We start from the raw sequence: 13,011 nt of genomic DNA, 5'->3' as shown, positions 1-13,011 counted from the left end.
GCTATTATCGCCAAATGTTTGTCTACAAAAAGAAATCCCTATTTATGTATTATTCATCTGGTCCTTCACACACTGCTCTTGGTACTGAGAGCAGGAGAGAAGCCAGGCAATGTCCTGGATTTACATCCCAGCAGAAGAGAAACAACCCAAAACCAGCAGCAGGGTGCTGGGCAGGTGCTGTCTGTCCTGGGATAGCCTGCCCTTGTAGAAGAGCAGTGTGCTATTTTCTCATTGCTTGTCCAAGAGGCTCCAACAAAGACAATGATGGCTGTGTCTGTCTCCAAGTTGCCTTAAATCTTTCAACAAGAACTCCATGTAGGTATGGTTTAGTGCAGTTACCAGTACCCACAAGCTGAGTATCAAATATGCAGATGCATGCAAATCATCCTTTCCTTGAGGGACCTACTGTTTCTAAGAGCAGACATTAAAGCACAACATTTTAACACAATACAGAAGCGCTGTTAGAACTCAGGGTGCTGAGGAGCATAAGGGACTTTCAGAGAGGCTTGTGTGGAATGATCCTACTCAGATGAGCTTCATGACAGGCAGAATAGTGAATATCAGTGTGCACATGGCCCAGGACTGTGACAGCCTCAGGTAGCCAGATGTCTTTGCAGGGGGTGGTGCCTGGTTACTGGAAGCTGGAAGGCAGAGGCCAGGGCTCCTAGCTTCTCTGTGCTCTGGTCCAGGATCTTAGTTCTGGCTAGCAGCCATGCCTCCAGACCTGATGAGAGTCTGTCCTTGTAAGCCTTGCATACCCAACACACCCCTCTCAGGATGGTGCACAGGGCCCACTATAATCACTCCCCCACACCATCCATCCCTTGCTGTCTTTATATAAGAAAAGGTCTACTAGGTGGATGCCCTGAAGTAAATAAAGCTGTTAGACTGCAGGATCTACCTGCACAGATCTATTGCCTTTTCTTCGTCTTACTATGAAATGCAAAATGCTTCACTAGGGTGTCTGAGACTCCTGAGTGCACAATAACATCAGTTAATTGAATTAATTGGCCTGATTTCCTGGGTTATTTAATTTGGGCAGCAGATAAAATAGTATTTGGAACTTGCATAGTGAAGTAAGAGAGGTGGCTACACCAGATAGTAGGAACATTGCACACCTTCATGCGCTCTGACTTTGAGGTTTATTATAGTGGCCTATTGACACTTTCTTAGATAACCATAAAGATGCAATAGACACAGCTCACATTAACAAGATCAGAAAATATGTGGGTCCAATTCAAAATGTTCAGATGGAGGTTGGGCAAAAAGGCCCTGTCTTATGCACGTTGGACTGTACTTCTTAAAAAATTTGTTATAAAGTGTGTGTGTGTGTGTGTGTGTGTGTGTGTGTGTGTGTGTGTGTGTGTGTGTATGTGTGTACCTGTGCAGAAGCCAGAGAGAATTTTTGGTGTCCTGCTCTATCATTCTCCACTTTATTCCCTTGAAATAGGATCTTTTAGCCAGCATGCTTCAGCAATCCTCCAGTCCCAGAGGGCCTCTTCTTAGCACTGAGCTTACAGTTGCACACATAGCCACACCTGGCTTTTTTACCTGGGTGCTAAGGATTTGAACTCAGGTACTCATGCTTATACAGTGGTCTTAAATGCTGAGCCACTTCCACAGCCTGACATTCTTGTTTTTCATGCCTGCCATATTTTCCAATCAGAGTCAGAAGCTAAACCCACAAGCAAAGCTTCTTTCCCAGTTAGCTCCCAGCACAGCAGTTAGACTCAGAGATATGTGGAGGTGGGTTGTGGTGAGAGCTGGTTAACTCTGGATGTATGGGCTGAATGTTCCCATTAGCCAACAGTAACAGTCAGAGAGGCAGGAGCCTGTGAATGCAGATATACACTTGAACTTACCTCTCCAGCATACCCTCATCAGCTCTCTGAGTGATGCCCTGTGATGAAGAGCCAAATAACCTTTGCTGACGGAAAAAAAGTTAAAGTTTGCCCAAATCAACTCAACAACTAGAGCTGGCATGGTCCAATGGTGGGCACTGGTGTCATGTGCTTGTCCTACCTCCTTCCAGCCTCTAAAAGACCACAAAAGGGCTGGGTGATGAGAGGGCCTTCGAGAGTGAGGCTCTGTTTTCTCTTGATGCCACACATATGGGAAGGCATCTTCAAGTATGACTCACACTAAGGATCCCATTTCCTTTATTACTCTCTTGTCTTCTGGTCCATTTCCAAGGCATTGTCTAGAGAGGAAGACATTTGGGCACCTGAAAAAGAAGCACCTTAATTGTGTGCAGAGCCATTTCCAGCACGGCTGGAATCTGCTTGTGCTGCTCTGGGAAAGTGGCTGAGAGCGTTGTGCAACCTGGCTGGGTTTTCTTGAGTTGGAAGAAAATACACCAAGCAGTATTGCAGCACTAAAGAGTGCTTAGTGCCAACAGAAACCGTCTCCAGCACTGCTGTCACACGGCCATCTGCACACACAGATGTGCTACCAGTTCCCAGAACACATGCACGTAGTGCATATACAAACCGTGTGCACACAGCACATAGCCTAAATGGTAGGAAACATGGAGGCCAGGAAGGAAAAGAGAGACAGGAGGGATGGTGCATAATAAACCATAAGGAAGGTGCTTTCAAGAAAACAATTTCCTAAATACAAATACCTGGATATGGAAGATCCAAAGGCTATGGGGTCTTTAGGAACAAGAATCCCATATGGAGAAGCTGGAGTTATGCCCAGAGCCTGGAAGAGGTCCTGCGGTGAGGCTTTGGCTCTGTAAGCCCAACATTGCACAGCACTGACCAGAATTTTTTTAACATCCTTACAATGGTAAGTTCTTCTGCAGATTTGATGTTCCCACTGCCTCAGGTCTCTGCACTCCCACGCAAATCACCTTCTGCCCTAGCCCTTTGTTCATGGGACACAGAGGCTCTGCCCTCTGTGTCATGGCAGCTTCTTGGTGAGCCTGCCCTCTGCATCTTTCCCTCTCAACTCTTCTTTATTCTCTGTTTGTGGCCACAGTTCTCAAAACCACAGAACTGAGATTTCATCTATTACTCGACTGAAAAAAAAAAAAATGAATGACTTTGTGAAAAGGCCCTGGAGTGAAAGCTGTGATTTTTGAAGCAGATTGATTTCTGAATGCAGTATCTCAGACACCCCTGAGCAAGCATTTGGGAACAATGTGTCCTGAGCCCTTTGGTGCCCCAGTTGTGGGCTGCCTAGTACTGCCTTGGGTGAGGTAGCCTGTCTCTAGCATCCTCAGATGGACAACCTAAGAGGGACAGGGAAAATGGTTTCCACCATTCTGAGAACTGCTGCCCACATGATTTCCCTAGGACATTGGCTCTGTAGTAGCCTGAAAATAAGCTCCAGGACCTAGTGGCACATGCTTGTAACCCTAGCTACTCAAGAGGAGGAGGATTGCAAGTTCAAAGCCTATAAGTTCAAACAACTTAAGGAGACATTAAAAAAATAAAGCCAGGTGGTCGTGGCTTATGCCTTTAATCCCAGCACTCAGGAGGCAGAGGCAGGCAGGTCTCTGTTAGTTCGAGGCCAGCCTGGTCTACAGAGTGAGTTCCAGGACAGCCAGGGGTACACAGAGAAACCCTGTTTTCAAGAAAAAAGATGCTTGGGATATAGCTTAGTGGCAGAGCTATATCTCCAGCTGTTCCTGCTTAGAGGACAGCCTCGGTTTTTACTGTGGGCCAGTTGATCGAAGTTAGGAAATAGCATTATGAGGATCAGCCTGAGAGGTTCACTGAGAATCTTAAAAATAGCTACCCCTAACTTGGTGAGTTTAGCCTTGAATAGGGTTCAGGGGTCCCAGCTTTAGAAAAAGACTGATTGTGTGATCACCATGTTTAAGTGTAAAATTGAACAGCAACTGACCCAGAATTTAAGGCAGAAAGGAGTCAGAATGAAGGTACCGAGTGCCAAGCTTTCATTCTGTCTTAGTTATCATCTGGCATCAATATGCCCATGTGAAAAGTCAGCACTTTCAGCAGAAACAGCATTATGTCCTGTTACATTTATAGATGTAATCAGTCAGAATAGGGTAATGCTGGGTTAGGATGGAACCACAAACTTCTGTCCATATAAGAAAAGGGACATAGAAGAGACAAGCCCATGCTGAGACAGACACAGAATAGATGGAGCTGCAAACAAGACCTGCAGAACAGCACCTGAGCTGGGGAAAGCACACAGGACAGCTGTCAATAAAAAACTAACCAGAACACCAAGTAAAAGCTAGGTGTGGTGGTAATCATCCATGACTCTAGTGCTGAAGGATACACGTAGACCTCTGGAGTTCACTGGCCAGCAAGCCTAGCTGAGCCAATGAGCTCCAGAATCAGTGAAAGACCCTGAAAAAAAATAAGGCACTGAGCAACTGAGAAAGACATCTGGTGTCAACTTCTGGCCTCCTCATACAAACATGAGCTACACCTGCACACAACTGCATGAACACTTCAACACACTGTGCACACACATATGCACATGCACATGTGAGCACTCTCTCTCTCTCTCTCTCTCTCTCTCTCTCTCTCTCTCTCTCTCACACACACACACACACACACACACACACAAACCTTGCATCTTGTTGCTGCATCTAAAGGCACCACACCTTATTTAATCCTTGAGATGCCCACTTAGGTTATCAGTGCTCCAATCAGATGCTGAGGAGACATACCTGTGCACTCTTCCTATCACACCAGATACTTTTTTTGTTGTTTTTTTGTTTTTGTTTTTGTTTTTAGAGACAGGGTTTCTCTTTGTAGCTTTGGAGCCTGTCCTGGCACTCACTCTGGAGACCAGGCTGGCCTCGAACTCACAGAGATCCACCTGCCTCTGCCTCCCGAGTGCTGGGATTAAAGGCATGCACCACCAATGCCCGGCTCACACCAGATACTTTTCATTTCTCTCTCCAGATCTTCAAAAAGAAATAGAGCTGAGGAAAGTTAGGTAACACGACTTGGAATTCTACCAAACACAGACAATTGGAGAGTTCATTACAGGTTTTGTCGATAACACATAATTGGCCTGTCTACAGTCATAATTAGCTTTGTCACGTGGCCAAAAGGCCAATTCAGTTCCACCACCAGCTGTTGTTTTGGCTGAACTGACAGTCAGGCATGGCCACATGAATCCCAAGATCTGTATATGAGTCAGACTGACATCTAAATTTATAGGGGTAAATGTATGAACTGGGGTCCCCTGTGGGGTTCAGGCAAGTGGCCTGACATTGCAGGGAAGCCTAGGAATCCTGGGGTACAACACAGCATCTTACCTGGGAACTCCTAGGGATTCTAGTTCTAGGCTGTTTCTCAGTACTGGGCTCTGGTTTCCATAACTCTTCACTCTGCCCTGCTGAGGTTTAATTGTTCCCTTTTCTTCCCATGAGCCCAGGATTCTGCTCCTGTTTCCCATGGGTTCTGACATATGGAGGGTACCCTGGTTCCTTCAGTCTTCTTCCTTAGCATTTGAATAATCCACAGGCCAGCCCATATCCTGCAACCCCTTGTGCTTGGGAAGTCTTCATCATAAGGCCAAACCATTCCCTCAGTGGACATACATGACAGGCACAGTCTCTTCATAAGATGGGAATGGTGACTCCTGATTAGTATATGAACTTTTAAACCCAAAAAGTATGCACCCCACCCACACTCCTCAGGGAAGACTGACATAGATGCCATGGCCTTTCCATGTTTGTGAATGGGGACCCCACAGTACAAGGCAAACACCAGCACTGCTCAGTGTCACCAGATTTCCAGCATGTTTGGAACATATTGGGGCCTATGGGGTGCTTTCTTATTGACTAAATTGAAGTGGTAATGAGTTTGCCCCTGTTTTCCTGAATACTTACTGACACCTCACTTCTAAGTCAAGTGTGTCCTCTGGGAAGTTCTGCTTCTTCTGATGGACTCTGTATTCTTTGGGGGAGACAGCCCTGATAAGAGGCTGTCTGGTGATGGACCGCTGTTCTGTGACAGTGGAATTCAGGGTGCTGAGGCCACTGTATTGCTGCTTGGGGGCATTTGTTTCTGTGTACAGCGTGACAAAAGTTTTGAGAATCCTTCAAGGGACTCACTTGAAGGCTGGGACAGAGCACCTGTCCAGTAAAGGCTGGTGGTCTCTCTGTCCTATCTTTTTGTTTTGCTTCCTGTCCTGGGAGGCTGCCAGGAGAAGGGCTAACCTCTTAACCTCTTAACCATAGAACCTCCTTACTGTTCAGTGAGGCTAGCTGTCATGCACAGTCTGCATTCATCTTCCTAAGTATCAGGGCTCTGAGTTTTCTTTTTCTTTAAAAAAAAAAAAAAGGAAAGAAGAACGAGAAATTGATGATTTTTAAGAACTACAGAGCATATTGGATGCATTTGGAAAAGCCGGCCTTTCTGTAAGCTCAGGATGGCAATTTAATTAGTCTGTCATGCAAGATCATTAATTTATCAAAAGCCCTGAATTCTACATGAGACAGGTTATTAGTGGGGGACACCATTGATGTTATTTTTTATAGTCAAATACACAGAGCTTGCCAGGCTCCAAACAAATCACATTTTGCTCTCTTGCCAAAAGGAAAATCTATTTCTTGATATTGTTTAGAGCAGAAAACTACATATTGATTTAAAAATACAAATGAGTAAACCAAGTCCCCCAACTCAGCTATAACATGACAGAGAATAAAAAGGAGTAAGTGGAAGTCAGCAGATACAAAAGAAGAAAGACTCCAGAAAAAGAAAAAAGCATGAGCTCACAGTTCTACATGGAGGCTTCCAGAAGCCCTGACAAGGCTCTCATAACAACATAACAGCATGCCTTATTCAGTGAGTGAAAAGGAAGAAATGATTGCTCTATATCCTTCCGAGGATGGCAGGGAAGAAGTCTGACCCATCGAGTTCCACGTAAAATGTCAAGGTCGTGTCCTCATCTGTAATCCCACCTCTTCCTGTGAGATGGAAAGTGGAGAGAGGAGAGTCACCCAGAAGCCTGGAGTACACAGCACAGCAGCGGAAATAAGAGAGACGCTGCCTCAACAAGACACTGAGGATCGTCTCCTGAAAGCTGTCCTTCAATGCCATGCACTCGCAAGCCACAACACACACACACACACACACACACACACACACACACACACACACACACACTCAACAATTTAAAACTTTATCAAAAATATGACTCAGTTATCATAGTCTGTAGGACGGGATTGGGACTATGAAGATGCTTGATGAAGAGGTGGAAAAATAAATTTGTCCTTGTTGAGTGGCCCCAAATTATCTCCTAGGGTCTGTCAGGTGGTGCAAACAGGCAGACAGCACACTCCTTCGGAAGGGTGATTTGGGGTACAGTCCAGTTCTGTCTTCAGGGCTGCGACTGACAAAGACATTGGCATTTTTCAGAACACTAAAAGGACTTTGGAGCTGTGAACTCGGTGATTCAGATAGACCCCAATCTTAAGCACATTTATACGTCACTTTCAGACCAAAGCAAATGGTTTTAAAGTTGTGTATTTATTTTTTTGGTTAGTGTGACAAAACACCAGACAAAAGCAACTTAAGGAAGAAAGGATTCATTGTGAGTCACAATTTTAGAAGACAGTCCAGCATGAGAAAGGCATGGTGGCAAGATGGTGTGTGAGACACCTTGTCATATTGAATACACATTGAAGAACCACAGAACTATGGGTGCTGGTGCCAAGATCACTTTCTCTTTTTTGTTACTGCAGTATGTGTGTGATGTGTATGTATGTGGGCACATGTGCTATGGCATGTGTGTGGAGGTCAGAGGACAACTATGTAGAGTTGGGTCTCTCTGCCACCTAACTGAAGTCAACAGGCTTGCATGAGCCATCTATTCCCCGTTGAACCTCCTCCTTTTTATTCAGTTCACTTTCTTAGACCAGAAGGTTGAGTCTTCCCCTGTTAATGCCCTCAGACATGTCCAGAGATGTATCGTCGTCATGGTGATCCTAAATCCTGTCAAGTTGACAGTGAACATTAACCATCACACCTTGGTTGCATCTCTTGTATACACCAAAGTAGATCCCTCCTTTTCATCTGGATCCTTCTGTCTCTTCTTCTTCTTCGTTTTTTGCCAAAACTTTCCTAACTTGGTTTCCAAGATACCTGGACCACTGTGTCTTTTCCTCATGCTGTTATCAAGCACATGTTTCCTCTTCACCTTTTCAGAGTATCCTGTGATACAAAACGCTACACACGCTGTCTCCGTTGCAGCTTTAATTTGCTCATTTATTACACTCTTCTGGAGACCCTGGAGTCCATTAACCTTCTATTCAGTGACATCTGTCTTCTTACACATGTAGGCATTGTGGCTGAGAGCTTAGGAGCCAGGGCTGGGAAGTCAGACCACCTGAAACACTCCAGGCTTCTCTATGTCCTAACTGTGTATATCAATCACCTAAACTCTGCCCCACTATCCTTTCATGTGAGTGCAAAATATTGGCTATCCAATGTTGCTATTGAAAAAAAAGATGGGGTTAACAGCTGATATGTGCTTAGGAAATGGCCAGGCAGAGCATTAGTGACATTTAAGAAAATGATCAATAAAATCAAAGGAAGGTTTTTAAAAATAACTTTAATCCAGAGATCATGAAGGAATGAAACAAGCTGCTGACCCTGGGGCACTGCGGAGCTTGGGGCTGCTTCAGACTGTAACTTTCCCATGTACTTGAGCTTGAGTTTGGGCTTGAGTTCAGGATCACAGTTGGGCTTGGACTGGGTTTGTACTTGGGGTTGGATTTGAGTTGGTGCTGTCTCCTCAGCCCCCACCCTGCTGTTTATATGCTGCTCCATGGAGAATCAGCGCATCAGAACAGAAGCCCCTGCCCTGTGCTGAGGCTGCTCGGTACCCTGGGAATTATACAAAGGAAACTGCAGGTTAGTGCACACACAGGCCTATACCTGCTTATGGCAAGGCAAGATGCAAACATGTTCTCATCCACTGCTCCTTCTCATGAGATAAAGTGCATGTGGGACCTTGGAACCCAGTGTCTCTGAGTAAGAAGTGAAGCCAGCCCTGTCTTTACCACCTCTTCTGGATATACAGAGTCAATATATCAGCATTGCTAAACAATAAACAATTGCAATGCTAAACACAGGTCTGTTTAGCCTGTGTCCTCTATATTCCCATTTCCCTCTCCCCTTTCTCTTAAAATTCCTAACACAGATTTTTTATGCATTTAATTTACATTTTTAGTGGCCAGCACAGCAGAGTTTTGCATGTTTCCCAAGATAATATTGATTAGCGTGAAACAGCAGAATGCCAGCCTTCTGGGAAAAGGCCACAGGAACCAACGTGGATTTAGGAATCAGCACTTCAGGCCTTCAGTGAAGGCAGAGAAGCCTCTGCTTGGGTAGAAGAAAGGAGCTAGTTTGGTGCAGCTTTGTGAGTGGCAAGGTTGGGGGACAGTGCTGTGTGCTTAGATGAAGAAGGAGGAGTATGGATTTGTTCAGGACCTGCCCAGAGCAGCCAACAAATGCACCCTGTAGGGAGAAGGGTCTCTCATGCTTCTGCCCCACTCTGGGATGTGGGAATCAATACTCCAGATTGTGAGAAATAGACCCACTGAGGATACAGGTGGGCAGGATACAGGTGGGCCACACCAGCTTCTCAGCATCCAGAGTTGACAGTGTATTGCTTTAGAAGGGGCACCAAAGGACAGAGTTGCATCCCTGCAGTGAACAAGAAGAAGCAGCAGGCAGGATGAGGTGGACAGAGAGGAAAGTGCCAGTGTGAGCTACCCCACCCTGCCTGTAGGTGCTAAGCTACCTGAGTTTCTCAAGCATGGCCTCTCTGTCTGTTTCCCCAGGACCCTTAACATCTGCAAGTGGGAAAGTGATGAATGAACAAAAGGAGGAAGGAAGGAAGGAAGGAAGGAAGGAAGGAAGGAAGGAAGGATGAAATGTTGAATTCCCATGTTCAGAAAGTTAAATAAAAAAAACAAGAGGGAGTATGCATAAAGTTCACCATTCTATACCACAAGACTGACTGGACTCACCCTGGACTGCTGCAGCAAGCTGCTCAATAAAGAAGGCAGAACACAGAACTCAGGATGTCAGAACATGTCTGACATAAGCATGGAAGTGCAGACAATGCAGAGGGGTAAGTGGACAGAGAACCACACCACATAATTTACCTGCTAAATCCATACAACTGTGATAGTAAATTACAATTACTTAAAATCGCTTTTAAAAAACTGGGGTATGTGGTTGGAGTGTGTGCGTGGGTGCGTGCGTGTGTGTGTGTGTGTGTGTGTGTGTGTGTGTGTGTGTGTGTGTGTGTGTGTGTGCATATGGAACCCAGAGCAGGGCATTGTGTGTCTTCCTCTACTGTTTCCCACCCTAATGCCTTGAGATAGGGTCTTTCCCTATATTGGAAGCCTGCCATTTGGGCTAGGCTGGCTGGCCAGCAAGCTCTCGGGATCTGCCTATCTCTGCTTCCCCAATGCTGACCAATGGGTTTATAGACACATAGAGCCATGCCAAGCTTTTTATGTTGATGCTTGAGATTTGAACCCAGGTCCTCATGCTTGTAAAGCAAGTGCTCCTACCCACTGAACCACACATTTCTCAGCATCTGTGATGGCTAATCTTCATGAAATCATTGGTAGAATTTAAAATCACCTAGGAGATACAATGCTGGGCATAGAAGTACAGGAGTTTCCAGATCAGGTTAACTGGGGTGGGAAGACAGTGCTGGACAGCACTGTTCCATGGTCTGGAGCCCATTTCCCATGAAGGTATACTCTCTTAGCCTAGATACACAGGGGAGGGCCTAGGCTCTGCCCCAAATGACTTGACAGAATTTGATGATCCCTCATGGAAGACCTCATCATCCCTGGGGAGTGGATGGGGGATGGGAAGTGGGGGTTTGTGGGGGTGAGGGATGGGGGGTGGGGGGAGGCATGGGAGGATGGAAGGGAGAAGGAACTGGGATTGATATTTAAAATAAGATTGTTTCTAATTTAATTAATTAATTTAAATAAAATTTATAAAAAGATAATAAAATAATAGTTATTATTGTTACACATTCATGTGTTTAGACCAGTTTGTTACATTTCTCTATAATATAGACATACCTGTATATGCGCTGTCACTTTTCTGAAGACAGATTTGGGGACTTCCTTATGTGTGGTCTTCCTACATTAAATGTTTTCACAGAATTGTCTGTGATCTTCAAACTTTCATTTGGAGTTCAATTTGAAATCATTTGACATCTTTGGCATTTCTTCTAGAGACATTTATATGTTAGGCAAGGACTTGAACCCAGGGCCCACATGTCAACCACATGTTCTATACTGAGTCACACCTAAAAGCTGAAATGTTTAAGAAAATGCTCCCTGCACAGGCACAGGACACCAAGTGACTCAGACTGCATTGTGCGACGTGGAGGACAGGCTCCATGGCAGAGTGTATAAATGTTTCAGCTTAAATATCCAAACAGGGACTGCCTAATCACACTGTCTTTCTTCAACAGGATCTTTGCAAGACAAAAGTTGCCAAGTAAGTTACCTCTACTATGTGTTTAAGTGTTTTGCCAAATTTAGATGCTACAAAAGCATAACCTTTCTCAATTTCACACTATTCCAGTAAAATAAAATTGGTTAAATTCAGAGTGCTATACAAAGACTCAGAATATTCCAAAGCCCACTTAGCAGAGCTTCAAGACTAAAGCTTGTGTGCGGTCCCAAGTTGTGTTCAGTCCTTTTACATCTTATTTCACGCTTTCTTCACTTCAGTAGAGAGATAAATTTGTTGTTTCCTTATTTGCAAGTCTTTCTTTGAATAAATTCAATTCCCTGGAAGTGTCAAAAATTCTAAAAGAAGATGTGTGTGTGTGTGTGTGTGTGTGTGTGTGTGTGTGTGTGTGTGTGTGTGTGTACATGCACTGATTCTCAGGATTAAAGATTTATACATGATTTAGAAAAAAATCCTTTCCCAAATTTAGAGGATTTACTTATAAGACTTACACATCACTATTGAATGCATTGGTTAACTCAAAAATAATGCTACAAAGTCTTATATATTTTTAGTATGTGACCAGTGTTGGCGAGGAAGTAGAGAAAGTCCATAGTGTCCTGCTGAAAGATTCTGTATCCAGGTCAACTTCCAAACATTCAATTTTAAAAGATCAATTTTTCAAAAACATAATTTTTGTTATTGTACAACACCCTCTCTACATTTTGTCTTCTTCACTCAGCCCCTCCACCACCACCACAAGGGTGGTGTTCAGGGATGGAGGGACCAGGGACCTTTGTCCCACACCTTGTTCGTGGGCTGAGCACCCATATTCACACATATTCAGGAGCAGGGTTCATGGTATTTAGTAGACTCTGCCCAGTCAATATATATGGCAGTATCAAACTTGTACTTAATATTCATGGGCGTCAAGGGGTTATAAAAGTCTGTGACAATCTGATGAACAAACAAGGAGAGTGCTACTAAGGCAGTAAGAGACCTGCCACTATGAAAATGACGCCTCCAGTCACGGCTATATAGATCCTTTTCACTTTGCCATCTCCCCCATAGCGTGTGAACTTCACGCCCATTGTGGTGGCAAATGTGGACAGGAAGGGACAACACCATTAGAGCTCCAGTAGCCTGTGAAGCCACCGGAAGAGCAAGCACTGAATCCTAGATTTTGTAGTTCATCAAGCCAGTACTCTTTGTGACATTCTCCATCCAGAGCCCCTTACATGACCTGGGCTGTGATGATGTTGTCAGCTGCATCTGAGCTCACCTGCTGCTTCAGGATGGCAGTACTCACCATCAGGTTCACCCAGACAAGCATTGCCATCCTAAAGCCCAGCAGTCACAGGCCTGAATTGGCCATTTCCATCTCAGAAATGATGCGATGCTCTGGGAAGGCAACCCGACAGTAAAACAAAATCTGGGGGAGCAACACAAGAAAATTTGGATGGAGATTTAAGTCACCCGGAGACAAAAAAAAAAAAAAAGTTTTTGGTTGGATAACTACAAATCTCAACTGAAGTAAACACAAATCATTTCCCTCTGGTGCAGTAACATTCTCACATAT

The 13,011-nt window shown here is 44.6% G+C and overlaps 1 long non-coding RNA gene and 1 pseudogene across 1 annotated transcript; both read right to left on the bottom strand.

Moving 5' to 3' along the window:
- Nucleotides 1-8,530: 8,530 nt before the first annotated feature.
- LOC100774443 lies at nucleotides 8,531-11,266 on the bottom strand. The gene is made up of 2 exons (XR_004769310.1): nucleotides 11,054-11,266; nucleotides 8,531-8,825 (listed from the first exon to the last, which is right to left on the bottom strand). It is a non-coding gene; the product is annotated as an uncharacterized LOC100774443 (long non-coding RNA).
- Nucleotides 11,267-12,275: 1,009 nt separating this feature from the next.
- On the bottom strand, nucleotides 12,276-12,807 carry LOC113830719 (annotated as a pseudogene).
- Nucleotides 12,808-13,011: the final 204 nt, after the last annotated feature.

The sequence above is a fragment of the Cricetulus griseus genome, chromosome 3 (assembly GCF_003668045.3).
Source record: "Cricetulus griseus strain 17A/GY chromosome 3, alternate assembly CriGri-PICRH-1.0, whole genome shotgun sequence".
Classification (NCBI taxonomy): domain Eukaryota; kingdom Metazoa; phylum Chordata; class Mammalia; order Rodentia; family Cricetidae; genus Cricetulus; species Cricetulus griseus.
Note: the sequence above shows the minus strand (reverse complement) of the source record. Positions and strands in the feature narration are given on the sequence as shown.